This window comes from Haemaphysalis longicornis, unplaced genomic scaffold, assembly GCF_048455015.1.
Source record: "Haemaphysalis longicornis isolate Haplotype H1 unplaced genomic scaffold, Haemaphysalis longicornis Haplotype H1 scaffold_4, whole genome shotgun sequence".
NCBI lineage: Eukaryota > Metazoa > Arthropoda > Arachnida > Ixodida > Ixodidae > Haemaphysalis > Haemaphysalis longicornis.
This window is the reverse complement of record NW_027526361.1, coordinates 30,225,923-30,238,205: the sequence shown is the minus strand read 5'-3', so window position 1 is coordinate 30,238,205 and position 12,283 is coordinate 30,225,923. Positions and strand designations below refer to the sequence as shown.

The 12,283-nt window shown below is 48.3% G+C and overlaps 1 protein-coding gene across 7 annotated transcripts in view; it reads left to right on the top strand.

Moving 5' to 3' along the window:
* The window catches only part of Gluclalpha (glycine receptor alpha 1), a 364,471-nt gene that overhangs the window by 163,266 nt on the left and 188,922 nt on the right, over nucleotides 1–12,283 (top strand). The window lies entirely within an intron of this gene.

Sequence of the window (12,283 nt, the reverse complement as noted above, 5' to 3'; positions counted from 1 at the left end):
CGTCGCGTCCCTGTTGGAAATTGCGTGCATCCCTCTCTTCCCGCTCATCGCCATCCGGACACTCTCCCGCGCAGAACAAGCGCCAAAATGGCCTGGCCGGGAGAGCAGCGTTAGGGAAGCGGAAAAAAAAAACTCAAAAACAACCGCAGCGAGACGCGCAGCAGTAGAAGACGACGACCACGATACAGATCCCGCCGTCGAGGAAGGGAGGACAGCTAGCTTTCTTGGCACGCGTGCGGCGGCAACAGACTTTCTTCGTGGCATCGTGGGGGGCCTACCTACACGAAAGTGCACCCCAAGCTAAATCGCGAGGGTGCTGGGAGAGCAATAAAGAAATAAAACGGTGCGAAGGATAAAGCAGCTCGAAATTCACGACGTTCAAACTAACAGACAAGGGAGGGTTGGTCGTTCTGGAGCGGGCAGAAAGGGAAGCGTTAATATGTTGACAAACGGTGACGGCGTTCTACAACGACGTTCTCATTTCGCGCCTGTGGAGGGTAAGGTTGAACAGGTTTTCTTTCGTGCTTTGTTTTTATATTCGTGTTTTTTCCCGCGCAAATCGACAGCGGCGACGACGCAACACCGCTCATGGTGCGGCGGAAATAGCCGCAGGAAACTCGTCGAAGACCTGATAGCTTGAACGCCAAGGAAACGAGAAGAGCATCGCGGGAGCGGATGGTGAGAGATATATAAACGGGTCGCGAAGGGAAAAAAGAGGCGGCCCAAGTTTATGGGAAGCTACAATTTTTGAGAGAGCTCCTTCGCAAAGGGCATTTCGATTCCGGAAGGCTGGAGTTAAACGGCGATAAATATCAGCCCGGAAGGCTTCCAATAAAAGGGGGCTGTACAGAGGGGCATTACATGCGGGCGCGAATGTTCTCTAGTGCCGCCGACGCCGGCGCGGAAGCGATGACTGACGCTTGGCTTGGAATTTGTAAACTACGTGCGGGATATCGCAAAAACGGTGTCCTCTTCTTAATCGACGGGCTACTGCTTGTGCTGACGCTGACCTTTGGGATAAAGGATCAGTATTTAAATAGTCAAGAGGTAACTTCTTTTCTACACTAACTCCGGGAAAAGAACCGCCGAAGTCGGCAGACAATCACTCTAACCGAATATAAACGATTGGAAGGAGACGTGGCAGGCCTTCGTACTGCAGTGGACACGAAACCGATGATGATGGTGGTGAGGATGATGATGGGGAGGGCGGGTGATGGCAACGATGGCGATAATTATGATGATGATTAGGATGATGATAAGGATGATAATAATAATGATTACCAAATTAAACAGACAGCACAGGTGTGTGAATTCTCCGCTGACAGTGGGAGGTACCGCGGCATTGCTATGGTGCTACAACATCACCGTAATGATAGTCATAAACCATCAAACACGAGGCGTGAAATATAATTTTTAGAAATGTCGCGCGTCAGTTAGATTCACCTCTTCTTCCACTATGGCATCCTCATTTTACCTAAAGAGCTCGTGCTAAACCGCAGTGCTCTTGTCTGGCCTGGCATAGCAAGCGAGTGGTCTGGCCGGAGGTCTGGTGTAGCAAGCACTGCCTCCTGCAGAGCTGACTTCTCCAGCCCACATTAAAAAGTCTCTCTCTCTCTCTCTCTCTCTCTCTCTCTCTCTCTCTCTCTCTCTCTCTCTCTCTCTCTCTCTCTCTCTCTCTCTCTCTCTCTCTCTCTCTCTCTCTCTCTCTCTCTCTCTCTCTCTCTCTCTCTCTCGCTCGCAGTAGTCTTGTAGTAAAGGTACGGCGTATGTTTAGAAGGACGTACAATCACGGGATGAGGATCCCTACCGATGAAGCACGTTCACTACCTGTCTCTTTATCCCGTGCTGCCCACAACCACACACAAGGCGGCGTATTGTCCCGATCCCTATGCACGGCAGTATCCGGCGTTCACTCAGCAGGTTCAGCTGGTTATCCCGGCGGATTTCTTTGGAGGCGCTGTGTGACCAAGAGGCACTCCACTTTAGAGGGCTATGATGCCTCTATTGTGTGAAGCAGTTGCGGCCAATTGCAGTCTTGAGCTCGTGGCCGGAGACAATCTTTCGTGCGTGTGAGTGGGGTCGTAGACCTCGCGTGCCATTTCGGGTTTAGGGACCGCTCGCCTGGAAAAGCAGATGCACCTATGAAACGCGATTGTGTTGGTTCTCTGTCGTCCTCCATTGAAGGTGCGCTGACGAAAACTGGAGACGCGTTGGCCCGCGCTCACATTTTCGTATACCAGAGGCGTCACTATGGCGGCCTTACCCATTCAGTTTCATACTAATATATATGTACTAGAGTTAAATCTGGCACCACTGTCTAGGGGAGCACCGCTTCAGCGAGCGTTCCGCCATGTACCGGGCAGGCACGTTCCACTTGTCCTTTGTATGGCTCATGAACAGGCCGGAAAGTTGTCTCTGGTTGTAAGAAAGCGAAAATATTACTGTAGGAGATTAATCGAATTGAATTTGCTATTATAAAATTGGAGCTCCAGAAAGAGTTTTTTTTTGTCAGGGAATATTCAGAAGCCTCATGCAAGATGAACAAGAAAATGATGTTACCTTTTTTGTTGTTTTCGGCTTCGAGACAAAAAAGAAGCCATGTGGCTAGCCAAGCCAATTAGGCCAGGAACGTCGCTAGCTGTAATGGCGGTGCCCACGACGGCCCGCGACTGCAGCGCCATATTTTCTTCTAGTATATATTAGTATGAAACTCTGCGGCCTTACCCGACCAACGGCGCAGGTACCGCACGGTGGCGGAAGGGAAGGCCATAGAGGAAAGAAAGCTCTATGCGGAAGTCTATGGATGGGCACCAGCACCGTCAAAGGTTATTAGCCAGTAGATCGCGCCACGCATACTGCAAGAAGGTATCCAAATGCGCGTCACTCAAATTGTGAAAAGCAAATGCGCTAAAATAAGCCAACAAAGAGACTCTGGGTGCTGGCTGTTGCTCACGCTTGGCCACTATCTTTTGGAAACAACGAGAGCCCTTCGACCATCCTGTGAGGGCTTTCTGCAGTATTCGGGAGAGCTTTTTTTTTTTTTTTGCACTCCTTGTTGAACGTAGCCGTGTTGCTCTGATTTTTTTTATGCATCTGCTAAGCCTCGCTCTTTGTAAAGAAGGAGTCATCATCTGTGGATGGTGAATCAGTCACGGAGCGTAATTGTTTTCTGGTCAGTGCTGGGCATAGGCCTCTTGTAGGAAAAAACCCTCGATATTATCATCTTTCTAAACCTCTCCAAGCCCAATAACCTAAAGGGAAGACCTAACTTTGAGATAAAACTATAGGCACGTTGCGCTGATGTTTGTCTCAGAAGCAGCAGCGCCGTTTTCTATATGCTGGTGGTTCGTGGGGTCATTTTTTGTAGGAAAGATGCCACGCATATCACGGGCTCGGTACGTAGCATTCACATTACGTAGTTCTCGGCGCCCTGTTGTATGCACCAACAGCCGGTATTATCTTGAGTCACGCACGGGAGCCCGCCCAAAGAAGGCATCTAAGGTAACGTCATGATAACAAGGCCGAGAAGAACGAACAGTTGAAGTGGCGTAGATGAAAATACGTTTGTTGTTGATATGGTAGGCGACAAGTCCGATCACAGATAATACAAATGGCAGGGAGGAACCAACGCATTCATCACGGCCGTCTTTCTTTAGACCGTGTCTCAGTGTCAACCCCATAGATCGTTGACCCGGTGTGCTGCAGGCAGTGGGTGATAACTGCTCGAGAAATCACCACTCCACTACCGATTCCCTAGCGCGTGCTTCAGGCAATTTTAGAAGGAAAAGTGCTGTGCTCACAGCGGCCTCTGTCCGGTGCAACTTGCCTATAGCGCCCCTAGCCTGGTGCCAAAGTATCGACCAGTACAAGCTTGTCTCGGTCAGGGCCTGTTGGAGACAAGTCAGAATTCCTCTTGTCGACGAATCGTCACCAGACTGGAGCTACCATTACCGCTATTTTCTCCGTGTTCTTCAGCCAAACGACTTCTTCTGTAAACCAGAATAAAGATGCTTGACTGCAGCAGCATTCTCCTGCCGGCGCTTCTTGTAACTGCCAAATTGCCCAAGATGTTCTTTCTTGCGCGAAACTGCAAGCAAACAGTACACTTGAAATCGAAATCTCAACCAACGAACTTTTGTGCGAAATAATGAAAGCACACTGATTACCTACCGGAGGTTCTATGACGCGGTGTTTTCCTATTTTTTTCTGGTTCACTGGGCGTCTTTTTTTGAAAAAAACTACGAAACTAGAAAAAACTCATAATGCCCCTAAAAATGCTGAGCCGAGGTCGGATAGCGTTTTCTGGAAAAGAGATTAAAGTGAATGGTCGCCGGACGTTGCTGTCGGAGTGCACCTACACTGACGCTTATTGAGAGCGACAAACCATGCATTATCGATTTTACGCTGGGTTGTTTCAATCTCGACCCACTCTTCTCTGCGCTTTCTGTACGGCTTTTTATTTCTGTAGTTCTTCCTTTCAAAATCCTAAACTCGTCTCTGTGAAGTTCACTTTATTCTTGTAAACTTAATAGTTTTTTACTGTGGCTGTCTTTTTTTTTCTATTTGTCATGCCTCAAAAGCTACAAAAATGTAGTGTGCGCATCAACGTTTATAACTTTCAAACATTAATTTACTTATTGTAGTTTTTCAAATTCAGTTCCGCGCTGTGCTTGCTTATGTTTGTAAGTCGCGACCCGAAATGAATAGGCGCGTGCGCAAATCTTTAAATTGATTTTTTCTGTTTTGTTTGGGTTCTTTTTCTTGAGCAAACCGTGCGTGAGCGCTGTTGTTGCTTTTCGTTTTTTTTTTTTTTGTTTTGGCTGAGAGGAGTTACGAACCATACTATTTTACGCTGTTTTTTGTCTTTTGCTAGGCTTTTTTTCGGTTTAGGCAATACATTTAGCATAACTCATTTCCATAGCCAGGCAATGCATGCAGGGGGTATTAATGAGGTGTTGCAAGTTTTTAATTGCTTTTGAAGCTCATGCTTTATTTTCTATCCGATTTTTTTTCTTATTTTCGCTATTTACTATTCATGTTAAACAAATGCGTTAATATAAAATTAAATTAGGTGATATTCTTGTTTTAAGCATTAACAGATTGGTGCTTTCGTTGAAAACTAAAACGCACGAACAAAACCGTATTATATAACCGAAAAAACAGCACTCGTGCTTTTTTTTCCCTAAATATTCAAAGAATCCCAGGCCATCTCCACTAGCATGAAACTTGGGGATGGGCGAAGGATGCAGTGTATAAGTGTATTCTTGGCGCCTTGGCACTATTGCCAACGGAGATGAGACCGTTGGGGGGTAGAGGTGTACAGCTTTGCTGTACAAGTCTCTTGTCTTTGAAGCATTAAGCGTTCTAGCGCGAGGTGTAGACGAGTGTCTCGGGGCTTTTTTATTACGCGTTATGTTGTAGCGCGAGGCGTAAACGAGCTTCCCGATGTTTTTTTTTTGTTTTTTTAGTACGCGTTACGTCCTAGCGCAAGGCGTAAACGAGTTTCCCGTTGTTTTAGTACCGTGACTACATGAGATGAACGACGATTACGACGACGATGACGACGACGATGACAGGAGACCCCGACAACCCCAGCCACTAAGGGGCTTTGCCCCTAGAAAACACGGCGGGTTTGAATAGGGCTGCTCAAGAAAAGCCACAACTCTTCTAATGCTACTAAATCAGAGGGTCATAAGGTCTTTTCTGCATAAAACAAGCGGCATTTAGCCGACATAAAAACACTGAAAACTTGCGAATATGTTTTGCCTGTGATCCATGGGCTGAACGACATATGGTAGCGGCTTTCATTCCTGGTGGTATTGGTAGCTTTTCTGGTTTAAGGGCACCATGACGACAAAATACTACTTTGTTTGAAATAACTAGCGTTTGGGCAGCTCACTCAGCGCCATTATATACACGACGGGCGTTTTATAATAAAAAAATGAAAGAAACGTTGACAAACGTTTGAATTTCGCGCTACAGGGATGTGTTGTAAGCAGGAGTGAATTAATAGGAACCAACAGTAAAAACGTAGTTTTTAGTGTGGTAACTGCGCGTCAGCATTTAAGTGATGCGATCAAACGGAACTAGAGACCCCACAACAAACGTCCAGTCATGTGTCTAAGCGATTGGTTAACTCGCCGACAGCCAATCACACGTACAGATTTTTGTGACGTCATAGAAAAGCCTCCGAAAAGTGGCAAGCGAGTCACCACTGCTTCACATGCTTTCCTTATTAGCTCGATTATTTGTTTGAAGTTAAATACACCAATGGTAAAATTGCCATCATTGTTATCGGGACAACGCAGTCTCTTTAACAAACCAAAATTGCATTATGTCTTCATGTCTCCTTTAAGCAAAAACCAAGCAAGCTAGTCTTTTGTAGCCATGCATAGGAAAGAACCACACGCTATATGGGTTAATTCGCAGCCGTATACCATTAGGCTCCTCATACGACCGTTCTATGTTCCGCGCTTTGAGTCCTTGATTTCTACATTTACTTACATGCAAAATATCACCACGGGTTAGCGAAGCTACACGAATAAAGAGCACAAACATATGTCGTTTTATGGTGCAAGATCCAGGAACAGGTCAAGAAACGGAGCCTAAATAACACTTGAGAATGGGTATTTGCAATCTCCTTCACTCACACACTACGAAATCCAAATAAAATAAAATAGGTTGCCTCAAAATAAATAAGGGAGGTGCAAATAAAAATTACGTGTACTTGAGGTAATTACAGAACGAACTAACGAACGAAAGAAAGAAAGAACGAAAGAACAAATGTGTGACCGAGGGAGAGTGCAAGGTGGCGAGAGAGAGAGTTCACACCTCTATTGGCCCTATGCCAATTCCTGACGGATGCCTGACCGGTTTCCGGAGCGGTTAGAGACGTGGTGAAACGCGTCGTTTTCCGCGCATGCGTCTGGCCCAACCAGCCTGCAGTGCGTGTCATTCCCGTTTTTCATCATCGCCATACACCGTTGCGCTGTTCCACCCCAACCCAGAATGTGACTATGCACGCAGCCTCTGCCTGCGGTGTTTCCCAAACCAGCTGCCATGCTTAAAGTATGAAAGGTGTGTGTTATTAAAGGTCGGTTCGATAGAAAGGGATACCAAACCATAAAAAAGAAAGCAGCGTGTACATCTTGGAGTCAACTGTTAGTATAAAAGATACCATCATGGGAGTAACTGGTGGGAGAGGAAGGGCAGGATGTGTGAGGGAGGAGAAGTTCGGGCTTAAAACCGAGAAGCATGTAGGCAGGAGGGAAGCGGTGGGTGAAATGAATTCGATTCAACAAAAATAAGTTACGCGGCAGGAAGAATGCCAATCGCGTCAAACGGGCTGTCGGCAGAGGTGGGTGAGGAGGAAACTAAAGCAGAGCGAAACTTTAGTTTCCTCCATTGTACGCTAATACGCCCTGCAGGAATGCGAACTTTCTCTGACGATGGTGAGGAATGATCGTGTTTGAAGGAAAGAAAAAAACACTTCCCGAGGCACGAATAAAACCTTGGTCCCTCGCATTATCAAGCCGGTGTCCAGCCGATCGCTCCACTTCGACATGGTGGACCCAGTTTGGAAAACTCAGACGACAACCAAAGAATCCGTCACGTGATGCCCTGCGCGACGTAAGGCTGTTAGCCACAAGACGTTAGGCCTAACTTCCCCTTTTTGAAGTTTAGAACGTTAGGCCTAACGTCAGGTCTTGGGGGTTTAACACTTCAAACCACTGCCTGCCCGAAATAAAAAGGTTCACTGAAAGCCAAGCAGCAGGTACTGATTCGCGCCGGCCACCCCAAACCTGAACGTTAGGCCTACGGAGTGCACACCCGAGAGTTACTTTGGGTATTCTAGAAAAGTGGTGTGTACCTCCAGAGTAGCATATAATCGCAGTGTGGGATTGACCAACCAAAGAATTCATCACGAGCAAGCGTCGCGTTCAACCATCGCCGTCGTTAGGAGGAGGGGTGCATGATTTTTTTTATACCTATGCATTTCAGATATCTTTTTCATAGCGCGTCCTTTTCCTCTTTGCCGTCACTCAGATGTGCACCTTAAGCCGTTCAAACTAAATTGGGTGCCACGCTTTGCTAGGTGTGTTCCGGGGTCATAACCGAATGAAGACGAGTAAGTGGAAGTTGGGGCTCATCGAAACAAAGGGGTGACCTGCTAGAACGATGGAAAGAAAACAGAAGACGAGGAGAAAAGTAAACACAGAGAGATAGAGGGTAACGCAGACAGAAAAAGAAGAAGAAGAAGAAGAAGAAGAAGAAGAAGGAAGGAAGGCCCGCGCCGCGGTGCGTGTATAACCACTTCGCGGACAGTTGTGAGAAATGACCTTTCAGGGCCCCTTGGAGAGTTCCTGTTTTACTTCTCCTATCGCGGTGAGGCAAATGGGACGGGAAACGTACTTTTTTTTCTCCTGCGGCCCGAAGCTGCCCGCGCGCCTATGCTGCTCCGGCCGCTGGCTTGACGGAAAGAGTTCCGCTCCCAGGCGGTGCTTATCCCGCGTTCGTTGGCCCACGTTTCTCGTGGAATACTCGGCGGTGGTTTATTAGGCACCCTAGAAGACATGGATAATATTTTGGTTCGGTTTTTTTTTTTCTGTTTTGCATCCGCTTTTTCCCAGATTGCTTAAGGGCAGCCTGCGTAGAATGTCGAGAAACTTCGTGCATGTTACAGGAAAAGCTCGTAAGAGATTGCATTCTCCTTTGCAGGAGTGTTTAACACATGTGAGCTCAGCCTGCTGAGCAAACAACTTTTTACTTGTTCTATGAAGCTTGAGAGCCCTCGAACACCCCCAGTCAAGTACAGGCTATTAGCATAACTGATTATTAATGTGTTTGTTATCTGGGTGTAAAAAATGGTATAAATTTGCCTTTTTTGCAGTAATCACTTCGCCATAGCGGTTAGTACGTAAGGAACAAATTTCGCAAAAGATTATTACTGAAGTCTTCCGCTTTTTTGTAGTACATTTTCGCCTCCCCCATGCCAAGAATTGAAGCACTAGGACAATGGGAAAAGCGAGTCGACACACACAAAGCGCTACTTCCAACAGCTTTATTAGCAGACAAATACAGATGTATATACATAAACACTGGCCCACGTCATAGTACAATTTCATCACGTCACACTCGACTCAAAAAATCCCCTTCTTTCTTTGATAACGCGGCAGACTCAGCACTAACACACTCGTGGTCCGCTTTCCTAACACTTCGGCTTATCAAAGAAAGAGCGTGATTTTTTTTTTTTTTTTGTCGAGTGTGACGTGGTGAAATTGTACTATGACGTGGGCCAGTGTTCATGTTATACATGAGCATTCCTCTGCTAATAAAACTGTTGGAAGTAGCGCTTTCTGTGTGTTGACTCGCTTGTCCTGTTGTCCTACCGCTTCAATTCTTTGACATGTTCTACCAACAGGCCCAAACCAGCACTCTCGTGAACTATGTTTCCACATCCAGCCTTCATAGCTATAGGTGGAGCGGTATTTTGAAGTGTAAAAAATATTTGTTTCTTCATGTCTGTCCAGAGAATGTTTGGCATTTGTTTTTGTTCAAGAACTTTCTTTGCCTTTCCTTCAAGTGAAGTTATTTCTCTTCGTCATTTATTTTTTGCGAAAAAGCATCCGCGGTTCTTAGGGTCAGTTACAGTTACCATGCATTCCTCTTCTGTGCTAACACGGCCAGTAGCCATTGTTCTTGCCGTATTTTATAATTAAACGCGATGTACGTTTGGCTTAAAGGAAAGGTTCATCCGTCCCTATACCAGTTCTCACCTCCGTCCCAGGACCCCCAATACTATCATCATCAGCATCCACTACTCACAAACCGGAGGATGCCCTCTTTCTCCCTGAAGCGAGAAGCGGAGTCATCATCCCGATCCGGCTCCTCATAAGTCGGTCATCTCGCTCCTCTATGCCATGGGAGGGATCACTGCCAGCTCCTTATTAGGAAGTACACTACAGTGAACATTCAGTGTACTAAGGAGCAGGACTTATTCAAAAGAAGCGTGATCCTGAAGGACAATCGAGCGCACTGAGGGACGTAATCATCATCATCACCATTTGCACGCACGCGCAAAAGGACGCCGAAGGCAACCATTTCTCACATCACGTGTCATCATGCTTAACCTCCTACAATGCCCTCAGAATAAGAAAGAACACTGATTTTTTGCTGTGGATTGCGCCAAAGCAGCACGAGCATCGGTCTCAATGTTTTTGGCTGCTTCAGAAGGGCACCAAGGTAAAGTATTGGTTGGGGGATGACCTTGCTCACTTTATTGACTTCTAGATAATGCAGGGGGGAGGGGGGAAGGGGGGGGGGGCGGCTGGCGCATTTCTCAAATTCGATGTCATTTTTCGATTGTAGTTCTTCAAATGAAAATAAAGGGAAATGATCACTGCAAGGATTTATGCAGACCTGCCATTTGTAGTGCTATCTACATGTCGCAAGACATTTAAATCGCACTACTAGTATAAAAGGTATTCGAAACAAATCCTTCAATTCCGGCTCACACTCTTCCAGAACTGGGACGGCACCGCCAGTTTTTTCATTGTTGCGTAGCGACAAAAGCATCTCCGAACTACACCAACTGAACACGCGCACAAAATTATATTACGGAGAACCAAAATGGCAGCTGTAAAGAAGGGAACTTGGCTGCGCGTGGGCACCTCTGACCTAATAACTTTTCGCCGGTCTATCGTGAACTTCGCACTAAGGCAGAGCACAGTCGCTAGGCCTCCGTGAATCCGGGCAACTTCGTACTCCATTGGCGGTCAAGTGCGGGGCTCTTCAATACCCCGCGGCCCGGAGCGGCTCGCTCATTTGACCCAGACCGGAAAGCGCGCCGGACTCTCTCGTCGCAATCTGTTTGTTTGTCTTGAGCGCGCAATCAGTCTTTCCATTGGAACGAGCCCATCGCGAGAAGCGGCCGACCCACCGGCGCGAGGGACCGCATCGGACACAAAGAGACGAGAAGCGCATTTGCATGCAAAGCGGTCCGGTCTTTGCATGCGCCTTCGCAGCCAGATATAACCCCAACCAAAATGGACCGCTCTAGCGGGCGCTGATATGCATACACAGCCCGCCCCCTCCTCTCATCGCTGGCACTCCCCCTCTTTGTGCACCTGCCTTTAAATCCCTCACTTTCGTTGCCCACCGGAAGAGCACTTCGTTCCCTACTCTTTGGCGTCGCCTTCTTTCCCTGCGCGGTGCAACTTTTCTCCGAAGAACACTGGCTCGGCGCGTGTAGCGAAGGGGGGGGGGGGGGGAAGAGGGGGGCGGAAGGAAGGATGAGGCGGGAGGATCCTGGAGCGGGATTAGCAACGCAAATGGCAGAGGCCCGCGCTTTCGCGGTGCTCGCGGTCCGCAATATAGGGTCGGCCTCCTTTTGTGAACCGGTGCAAATGTTTGCCGATCCCTGCCCTTCCGTGTATGTAAACGATCGCGCCCTTTGAGAGCGCCGCCACCGCTGCCGACGACGCGGTAAGCGCGGGGCCCCGCTACGCTCCGTCTGCTTCTGCTGCCGCCGCCGCTCGGAGGAGACGACGGTGGCGATCTCGTGCTCACGCGAGCACGCTATATTTGCGCTGCCTCAGCGTGTTGGGATGCGGGGAGCAACCGAAAGAGGAGAACACGGAGAAGAGAGAGGTGGAGAGTGTTGGGGTGAGAGAGAGGGGGAGGAACAGCGCTTCTCGTCGTGTTTCTCGGCGCTAAGCTCCTCGGAATGGTTAGAAAGCCGAGCGGGTGTGGTCAGCAGAGTCACCACGGTCCCGAAGCCTCTCTGCCTCCTCGACATCTCTTCTCGCCACTCTGCGCGCCCTGTGGAAGACCCAGCTGCCGCACGCAATGCGTGAAAGTGGTGGCGCAGTCATCAGTGCTCCTCCATCGCCGTCGTTTGTTTCTTTCGTCTTTTTGCTTTGTTCTGTGCGGTTGATTCTGGCGGAGCTCGGACGCCGCCGGTGTAACTGACTGCTCGCTGAGAGGTCGCTCGGAGATTAGACCTAATGCGCTTTCACTGCCTGCCGGATTATTGCGTCGTCATTTCGGAGCGCCGTTTTGTGTTGTTCTTTCGGCTACCTATTCTCGGCGTCGGCGCGTGCCTATGAGTTTGTCGGCCCGTTCACGCGAGTGAGGACTGGGCGTGTTGGCGCTTCGCTCTCGTCCCGGGTTTTAGGCCATGCAGTGCCGCTCTCCCCCCGATCCCAGCCCCGGCCGTTACATTGCAGACGGCGCTGTTTGTCTTGGCCAGAGTTGGAGTCGGCGAGTCTCTCTTTCGCGCTGC